Genomic DNA, 10,000 nt, shown 5'->3' with positions numbered 1-10,000 from the left:
AAATTTGATTGGCATCGATTCGCTGAGAAGCGAGAAATTGTCTTTTTAATTTTTCATACAAATCCTTCTAAATTTTCCTGCGAACGGCTCCATTTTACAGACAAATATATGAAAAATACAAATTTAAATTTGCGCCTTTCTTTGCAAGAGTACAATTCTCAAATTTGATCGGTTACCTCTTTTAGCTAGTATTTTTAGTTTGTAATTCATAGAAATTGTAGAATTTCAACCTTCTTCAAGTTATCGAGCATCAAAATCACGATTTTTCCCAGACATTCACTGTAACTTTTGCCGCGTTTGCCCCACAACCAAGATGGCGTCGGCAACCCTGAAACCTTCTATACATGTAATTTGCCGTATGAGCATTTTTACATCAAATCATTTGCTTTACTATTTGATCTAAAAGTTCATTATTCTTGTTAAAGGTATACCACTTTTTTTTACAGGGTTATAGCATTTAAGCCAAATTAAGTATTCTTGCCTGACAAATTGACTTGAAGGTGTGACAATGACAATTTTGAAGTCTACATCGTTGGTAATTTTGAGGAAAAATAAGGCATCAAATCAAATGTTATTCGCTTCAAGTTAACGCTTACCTTTTTACTTCAGTTGTTGTAAGCATTTCCTTGCCTGGATCAGCATTTAAAGGGTAACTAACAAAACAATCGTCACCACAAATTTGTGATCGTTGATATGAACGTTTGAATAAAACCGCTCAAAATTCGCCCAAGAGCTAAAGAGCCTGGACTGGTTACCTAGGTACTTCATGTATCCCCAATTATAGTCACCACTGACTGCCGACCAAAATCTCACGTGTTATCCAAGATGGCGGAGGATAACAATCTCTCCAATGATGGTCAGATTCATTATACATTGACAAAAAATGAGCAAGATTCGAAAGATACTGGAGTTCATTGAAACGATTAAGTGCTGACTTGGAGTGTATAATTTTCAAGAGTAATCCATCCTTCATGTTCCTGTTCGTCTTAAAGTTAAAGGCTGATCGTGAGCGCATCAAATAAGGTAATCCGTTGCTGATATTTCGATTTCTCACATTTTATGGAGTGCATCAGAATAAAAGCTTTCTTTTTCATTTATCCGTGTACACAGTGATTTTATGTTAAAAGTTTGGAGCCTTTTAAGGGACACTGCTTAAGCCAAGTACATGTATATACGAAGAATGAGTTATCTCAAAAGACATGCTTTGAATAAGACCAAACCTTGTAACAAGATTGAAGTTAAGCTCATTTTTTCAAGGCACCAGATGGAATCAAATCCTAAAAGGGCACTTAAGCTTTGATTGTTGTCTCACTGGACTATGCAGTACTATTGGAAAAAATTCTCTAAAGCATTTTAACTCACTCAAGTTGAATCATTGAATGGAATTCCTAAAGATTTCCTTAAATGTGACCTTCCACGGGAAAACGTACACTAACGATTGGCCATTAAACGGCTTAAACTAACGGACGGTTGACAGATATTCAACGGTTTTGAAGATTGGCTTAATGTTTTTTACTAACACTCTAACGGTTTGTGCCAACGCTCTAACGTTCTTTCCATCAGTTCTAACGTTCTGCCTTAGCGCTTTAACACTAAGTCGTAGTTGTAAGCTCGAAAGGCTGATCGATGACACCACAACGTAGTGAGCGAGTACCGTTCATCGAACAAGGCCATGATTTGAAGCACTAGCACCATCATGAGCTGGCCAAAACAAATTGGATGCACATTTCAGCGAGTTTTTTGCTTTAAGAATACTACGATATAGACATGCCACCAGAAACGTATCTCGATTGCGTGACTTTTAAAATACGATTCCGAAGAGGTGCACCCATGGCGACGTAACTGCTGAATGCAACAGTACCCCTTTTGCTTTTAATTCCCAAAAATTCCCTAGAGTTCTAACTCAGTGAGTTTTGCTAATGGCACAATTTGGAATTCCTGGTTTTTAGATGCACCAGTTTTTGGAAATCAACCACTCTTCACTTAAACAAACCCACTCATACCTACATGTAAATTGCACTAAACAGCCAGTTAGTGGTTACATGAGTCCATGTACCACTTGCAATTGTGACATCATAACATTTTTCATTACCAGATGTCTTATCTTCCATTTGGACTTAAACATGCAGTATTTAATAAGTGTTTGTATGTGGCTTAGAATTTGACCTTTTATTATTTGGTAATCTCAGTGACCAGTACAGCATGTTTGTAGGAAGGTGTCCATTTAAGGAGGTTCAACTTAATAGCTAGTAGCCAACAGGTATAGTAGCTGTAGAATAGAAAGACTGATGAAAAGTCATGAACATTGTACATTGTAGAAGGTATAAATGAGGTGCAGAGTAAATTAATTTTTAGTGTAAATGACAGTTTCTAACATACAAAAAGAATGAATTATACCTAGTTTAAAAACATTTCTCTGCTTATAATTTTGTACTAGTTGCAATGGTTTTCAGTGTCTTTTCAGGGTCTTGAAAATCATAGAACTAGTAAGTTTATCATGAAAATTCAGTAATTTATTTTCACTGCTTTGTCATGGTATAGGTACCAAAGGCATTATTTTCATGGGCTATTTGAGGGCCATGAAAACAAATTCCAATTTGATTCAAGACATTTTAATGGAGTGAATAATTTTTACAGTATTTTCATGGTGCACAAGGAATATCAAGTAAGCACCATGAATTTTGTAAATGCAGTTTTCATGGCCATGAAAATAAAGATAAACAGTTTTTCAGGGCTATTTCACGACTTTTTCACAAAAGCTGGTTTCATAGTGTAGGAATGTAGTGACTTCATGGCAGGGAATGCAGTCCGTTCAAGATCCCGCTATTCTGCACTCTGTGAAACGGCAATATTTGGGAGAGCTTGCCGCCATGAATTTCCCAAGAGGTTTATCAATATGAAGCAAGGCGAAAGGTTAACTAACATTATTTGCTATCATTTTAGATCGGCATGACTATTCCGGGGGTAGGAGGTTAGGGGTTAGGGTTTGGGGTAGGGAGTGCATGATTTCAAGGGTACCATACCTGAAACAACCCAAACCTTTACAAAATTGATAGCCTACTTAGGCCTAAACACTATGCTTTGGATAAATACTAGGCCTAAGTTTAGGATTTTTGTAGAGGTTTGGGTTATTTCAGCTATGATACCCTTCACCACCTAACCCTTCATCCCCTACCCCCCATCCCCGGAATTGTCATGCAGTCTTTCTAAGACAGTATACAATGTAGCTTAATGTCATATTTATGATGTGTTTATTGTCTGTGTATCAATGTGGTCCTGCATATTTTCTTGATGAGTATGTTTAATAATGAACCCATAGAATGCAGTTTTGCAACAAAATGTATCGTAATTTATTTTTGAGAGCATACTCAAGAAAATTCAACCTTAAATAGGAGTTGGTGATAAATGATGGTCCATTAAAGCTGATATACAGTGTATTTAAACATTCCTCATGTAAGATTTGTGTAGCTAATAATATTATGAATTTAAATTGAGAGCCTGTCAGGGTGAAACATTCATGCAAATAATCATGAGCCCCAATAACATCAAATCATTTACACAACACAGGAACACTTAAAATCCTGTGAGACGTTTTTATTGTGGGTGTCTTTTGTTGTTCACACGCCCACAGAGTTGTGTTTAAATTTATTCTAAAATACCAAAATATGGAAATAGCATGCCCTGAGGAATTCTGTATATAATTAGGCAAAAGAGGACGGAGAATAAATGTTAATGTGTACAGTATGCCAGATCATTTCATTTGAGCTATTATGCAACTTAGCTGCCTTATCCTTACTTTGAAAATTCCAAAACCATAAACATTATTAATTTTAAATAAAATGTCCTTGAGTTTCGAGTAAAAAGCCAAATGAATCAATCGCAAGAAAACGAAACCACAACCACTAACAACCACAACCTGTAATGATAGTAATTAGTTTGTGGTGTTATGTCACTTCACATTCACACATTAAGAACTTGTTCTAAATTGTTGTAGCTATTACATCATGTAACTGCCAATATTTATTGACAGATGTTACGTATAAGGCATAGATATAAGGGCCCTTACAATGCTGAAGGCATTGTTATTCCCTTAGAGATGTGACTTGAATATTGTATACTGGCTTCAAAGGAATGTGTGAGAAACTTGATCAATAATTTAGTGGCATTCTGTATCCAAATTGCAAATTAATCATTCATTATTTCCATTCAGTATACTACTAATAATTATTGACCTTTTGCTGAACTGTATCATGAATTGCAGAATTTTAAATGCATTGCTGTTGGCTGGTAACCCTAAATACTATTCACTTAATTACTGTCCCAATGGAAATAGTTAATTTAGTTTCCCTCAAATTGAATGTTTCCCCCGAGGCATAAGCTGAGGGAACCAGTGAGAATCAGGGGAAACAAACTGAACTGTTTCTCGCTTTACCGGTCATTAATTAGTTTGTTATGTGCCCCCCTCCCCCCCCCCCCCAAAAAAAAACAACATAATCAAAGGAGGTCGTTGGTGAACATTCGCAAGTTACAGTGCATTGTTACCCTCTGATTTCATAGATTTTGCATTGTTGCCTGATCAGAGACTTCAGCTGGCAAACATTTTTATTGTTTAGGTGTCATTTGACCTCAACTTAGTCAATGAGAGTGCTTGCTGTTGGACATAAAATTCCATCTACCAGTATATAACATTATTAAATATTTTTTAAACTTGTTTTCATGTTACATTAACTGTGACCACGTTACTACACAGAAACAACAGATGTGTAGTTAACTTATTTTCTTTGTCCAAGAGAACTGGTATATTTCACCTACTAATAATAATAAAGTAATCTGTGTTTGTAGAGATTGGTTAATTGAAACAACAGAACAGTGTGGTCCAGTGATTGGGGTTGCTTGCCTTGAGATTCCAAGTTCAAGGCCCGCTTTTTCCATTCGTTCAATTTGTTCCTGGCATTCTCTGGTTCAATTTATCATCTGCACTTGTAAATAACCAACTAGTTTGCCTCTGGCCAGTTGGGATTACAGTTGTTGTGGTTGCATTTTTCTGTCGTTTCGTTGGCTGTGTTTGTTTGGCCCTGAAAAGCCCCTATGGGGAGCTTTCTCTTATGCATGTATTCATAATATTATTGTAGGTGTAATTTTGTTCAATTTTAATATATTTTCCAAATTACTGCTGTAGAATCAGAGGAAATTATATCCAGTCATAATTGACAGTCGTGAAGAATTCAGGTGAGTATTAATAATTTGACTGTGTTTTTACAAAGTGCACAATTATATCTGTCTAAAACATATATGTTCATATGACTGTGCATATGTTCAAGTTGGTATGGATCCATACAAATACTGGTACTGGTACATGTATATTGCCCCGATTTTCAAAGATGACACTGTACAAGCACTGACTGAATCATAATAGGAACATTCGAACCCACAAGTGACCAGCGCCCAACGCAATGGCTTAATAGGTCAGTTGGTTAGAACGTTGCACTGGTATCACTGAATTTTTATCATGGCTTCTCTATGCAATTGCTAAAATTGTGTCTTCTGGAATCCATTGATGCATTGTTCATAGGTCGCAATAAAGCAGCTGGCAAAAGTGTGAGGGAACCCCTGTTTGGAACAGCAGTATTTGATAATGAGCTACAGGTTGATGATTTTGTGGAGCAACACCCAACAACCACTGGAGGAAAGGAGGTGTGTAATCGTTAAGCAATATTTGGGAAAATGTACATGTACACAGTACATATTATGGCATTGACTTCTAGATGGTGAAAGGGCATAATGGGTTATTCCAGAAAAAATCCACACCCCCCCGATGGATGGGGTCGTTTTTTAACCCCCCCTCTCACCTGGATTTCCTGAAGCCCAAGACCCCCCCTCCTGTCTGGATTTCCAAGACAAAAGACCCCCCCTCCTGCCTGGATTTCCGGGAAAAAATATTAGGCTTAAATTTAATTTATTTTTAATAGAAAATACGCACAATCACGTATAGAAGATGTTCTTTTTTAATTTCTAAAGCTTTTGCTAAATTATATAAAAATTCTGTTGTGTGGAACTAAGAAAAGGAAGGAGCAAAAATGCTAAAACTTGAACGAGTGTTTATACACTCTTAGCTCGTAAAAATCAATTGCCCTTGTTCTTTCTTTGCTCTTTGCGCTTTCTTTGTCCTTTCTTTGTATCATTACACGAAACAACTTAGATTATCATTTATGTCAGGTGAGAAATATGTGAACAAAATATTTCTACTATTTTCAGGGTCTGAGAGCGCTAAACTGTCACCGAACTAAAACGTTCGAATCGCGTGAACTATCGGTTCAGATGACCCCTGCAGAAGACTTTTTCGAGTTCAATCCCCCCTCCCGCCTGGATTTCCAGGGTCCTTGACCCCCCCTCCCGCGAGAATTTCCAGAATCCCATCCGTCGGGGGGGGGTGTGGAATTTTTTTGGAACAACCCAATATTCTGAGGATACACTATTCAGGCATGTGCCAGGATTTTAATGTTTTCTTTTTTAAAATATTGTTATATCGTAGGAATGTAGTGACTTCATGGCAGGGAATGCAGTCCGTTCAAGATCCCGCTATTCTGCACTCTGTGAAACGGCAATATTTGGGAGAGCTTGCCGCCATGAATTTCGCAAGAGGTTTATCAATATGAAGCAAGGCGAAAGGTTAACTAACATTATTTGCTATCATTTTAGATCGGCATGACTATTCCGGGGGTAGGAGGTTAGGGGTTAGGGTTTGGGGTAGGGAGTGCATGATTTCAAGGGTACCATACCTGAAACAACCCAAACCTTTACAAAATTGATAGCCTACTTAGGCCTAAACACTATGATTTGGATAAATACTAGGCCTCAGTTTAGGATTTTTGTAGAGGTTTGGGTTATTTCAGCTATGATACCCTTCACCACCTAACCCTTCATCCCCTAACCCCCATCCCCGGAATTGTCATGCAGTCTTTCTAAGACAGTATACAATCTAGCTTAATGTCATATTTATGATGTGTTTATTTTCTGTGTATCAATGTGGTCCTGCATATTTTCTTGATGAGTATGTTTAATAATGAACCCATAGAATGCAGTTTTGCAACAAAATGTATGGTAATTTATTTTTGAGAGCATACTCAAGAAAATTCAACCTTAAATAGGAGTTGGTGATAAATGATGGTCCATTAAAGCTGATATACAGTGTATTTAAACATTCCTCATGTAAGATTTGTGTAGCTAATAATATTATGAATTTAAATTGAGAGCCTGTCAGGGTGAAACATTCATGCAAATAATCATGAGCCCCAATAACATCAAATCATTTACACAACACAGGAACACTTAAAATCCTGTGAGACGTTTTTATTGTGGGTGTCTTTTGTTGTTCACACGCCCACAGAGTTGTGTTTAAATTTATTCTAAAATACCAAAATATGGAAATAGCATGCCCTGAGGAATTCTGTATATAATTAGGCAAAAGAGGACGGAGAATAAACTTTAATGTGTACAGTATGCCAGATCATTTCATTTGAGCTATTATGCAACTTAGCTGCCTTATCCTTACTTTGAAAATTCCAAAACCATTAAACATTATTAATTTTAAATAAAATGTCCTTGAGTTTCGAGTAAAAAGCCAAATGAATCAATCGCAAGAAAACGAAACCACAACCACTAACAACCACAACCTGTAATGATAGTAATTAGTTTGTGGTGTTATGTCACTTCACATTCACACATTAAAAACTTGTTCTAAATTGTTGCAGCTATTACATCATGTAACTGCCAATATTTATTGACAGATGTTACGTATAAGGCATAGATATAAGGGCCCTTACAATGCTGAAGGCATTGTTATTCCCTTAGAGATGTGACTTGAATATTGTATACTGGCTTCAAAGGAATGTGTGAGAAACTTGATCAATAATTTAGTGGCATTCTGTATCCAAATTGCAAATTAATCATTCATTATTTCCATTCAGTATACTACTAATAATTATTGACCTTTTGCTGAACTGTATCATGAATTGCAGAATTTTAAATGCATTGCTGTTGGCTGGTAACCCTAAATACTATTCACTTAATTAGTGTCCCAATGGAAATAGTTAATTTAGTTTCCCTCAAATTGAATGTTTTCCCCGAGGCATAAGCTGAGGGAACCAGTGAGAATCAGGGGAAACAAACTGAACTGTTTCTCGCTTTACCGGTCATTAATTAGTTTGTTATGTGCCCCCCTCCCCCCCCCTCTCCCAAAAAAAAAAAAAACAAAATCAAAGGAGGTCGTTGGTGAACATTCGCAAGTTACAGTGCATTGTTACCCTCTGATTTCATAGATTTTGCATTGTTGCCTGATCAGAGACTTTAGCTGGCAAACATTTTTATTGTTTAGGTGTCATTTGACCTCAACTTAGTCAATGAGAGTGCTTGCTGTTGGACATAAAATTCCATCTACCAGTATATAACATTATTAAATATTTTTTAAACTTGTTTTCATGTCACTTTAACTGTGACCACGTTACTACACAGAAACAACAGATGTGTAGTTAACTTATTTTCTTTGTCCAAAAGAACTGGTATATTTCACCTACTAATAATAATAAAGTAATCTGTGTTTGTAGAGATTGGTTAATTGAAACAACAGAACAGTGTGGTCCAGTGATTGGGGTTGCTTGCCTTGAGATTCCAAGTTCAAGGCCCGCTCTTTCCATTCGTTCAATTTGTTCCTGGCATTCTCTGGTTCAATTTATCATCTGCACTTGTAAATAACCAACTAGTTTGCCTCTGGCCAGTTGGGATTACAGTTGTTGTGGTTGCATTTTTCTGTCGTTTCGTTGGCTGTGTTTGTTTGGCCCTGAAAAGCCCCTATGGGGAGCTTTCTCTTATGCATGTATTTTTAATATTATTGTAGGTGTAATTTTGTTCAATTTTAATATATTTTCCAAATTACTGCTGTAGAATCAGAGGAAATTATATCCAGTCATAATTGACAGTCGTGAAGAATTCAGGTGAGTATTAATAATTTGACTGTGTTTTTACAAAGTGCACAATTATATCTGTCTAAAACATATATGTTCATATGACTGTGCATATGTTCAAGTTGGTATGGATCCATACAAATACTGGTACTGGTACATGTATATTGCCCCGATTTTCAAAGATGACACTGTACAAGCACTGACTGAATCATAATAGGAACATTCGAACCCACAAGTGACCAGCGCCCAACGCAATGGCTTAATAGGTCAGTTGGTTAGAACGTTGCACTGGTATCACTGAATTTTTATCATGGCTTCTCTATGCAATTGCTAAAATTGTGTCTTCTGGAATCCATTGATGCATTGTTCATAGGTCGCAATAAAGCAGCTGGCAAAAGTGTGAGGGAACCCCTGTTTGGAACAGCAGTATTTGATAATGAGCTACAGGTTGATGATTTTGTGCAGCAACACCCAACAACCACTGGAGGAAAGGAGGTGTGTAATCGTTAAGCAATATTTGGGAAAATGTACATGTACACAGTACATATTATGGCATTGACTTCTAGATGGTGAAAGGGCATAATGGGTTATTCCAGAAAAAATCCACTCCCCCCGATGGATGGGGTCGTTTTTTAACCCCCCCTCTCACCTGGATTTCCTGAAGCCCAAGACCCCCCCTCCTGTCTGGATTTCCAAGACAAAAGACCCACCCTCCTGCCTGGATTTCCGGGAAAAAATATTAGGCTTAAATTTAATTTATTTTTAATAGAAAATACGCACAATCACGTATAGAAGATGTTCTTTTTTAATTTCTAAAGCTTTTGCTAAATTATATAAAAATTCTGTTGTGTGGAACTAAGAAAAGGAAGGAGCAAAAATGCTAAAACTTGAACGAGTGTTTATACACTCTTAGCTCGTAAAAATCAATTGCCCTTGTTCTTTCTTTGCTCTTTGCGCTTTCTTTGTCCTTTCTTTGTATCATTACACGAAACAACTTAGATTATCATTTATGTCAGGTGAGAAATATGTGAACAAAATAT

At 36.8% G+C, this 10,000-nt stretch overlaps 1 protein-coding gene and 1 long non-coding RNA gene across 2 annotated transcripts in view; both read left to right on the top strand.

The window, feature by feature from the left end:
* LOC137988531 (uncharacterized) overlaps positions 1-10,000 on the top strand; it is a gene marked incomplete at its 5' end in the record, with an annotated part of 670,231 nt that overhangs the window by 569,881 nt on the left and 90,350 nt on the right. The window lies entirely within an intron of this gene.
* LOC137988499 (uncharacterized) lies at positions 912-5,695 on the top strand. The gene is made up of 3 exons (XR_011120792.1): positions 912-1,023; positions 5,180-5,229; positions 5,573-5,695. It is a non-coding gene; the product is annotated as an uncharacterized lncRNA (long non-coding RNA).

The sequence above is a fragment of the Montipora foliosa genome, unplaced genomic scaffold (genome assembly GCF_036669935.1).
Source record: "Montipora foliosa isolate CH-2021 unplaced genomic scaffold, ASM3666993v2 scaffold_420, whole genome shotgun sequence".
NCBI lineage: Eukaryota > Metazoa > Cnidaria > Anthozoa > Scleractinia > Acroporidae > Montipora > Montipora foliosa.
Note: the sequence above shows the minus strand (reverse complement) of the source record. Positions and strands in the feature narration are given on the sequence as shown.